Genomic DNA, 590 nt, shown 5'->3' on the forward strand with positions numbered 1-590 from the left:
ATAACATATTATTGTCAGTAATTAATATATATTTTTTTTGTACATTTTTTTATCATCCCATTTTTTTTATATATATCATCAAAATATAATTTTTAACAGAGAATAATAATTTATATAAACAAAAAAAAAATATATATTTTTATATATATTTTATATATCTTTAAATTAAATGAAATCTTTCTTTATTTTTTTAATATTTTATTCTTTTTAATTGAATAAATGCAGTTATGAATTAGTGTTATGGAAAATTATGTTTTACATATGTAGAAATAGAAAAAATAAAATAAAATCATAAAATATGATAATAAAAAAAAAAGAATAACTACAATATTACCATTTTATTTTATTTCACTTTTTTCTTATTATTTTTTTTTTTTTTTTTTTTTTTTTTTTTTTTTTTTTATTAGGATAATTAATCTTATTATTTTTATTCATTTTAATAAAAAAGGTAAGATTGATAAAAAAAAAAAAATATATATATACACGAAAAATAGAACAAAATATATTAAAAACGAAAAATTATTTTTATTTATTATCATAATTTTAATTTATTTTATTTTATATATTTTTTTTTTTTTTTTTTATTATTT

This window comes from Plasmodium gallinaceum (genome assembly GCF_900005855.1).
Source record: "Plasmodium gallinaceum strain 8A genome assembly, contig: PGAL8A_v1_119, whole genome shotgun sequence".
NCBI classification, from domain to species: domain Eukaryota; phylum Apicomplexa; class Aconoidasida; order Haemosporida; family Plasmodiidae; genus Plasmodium; species Plasmodium gallinaceum.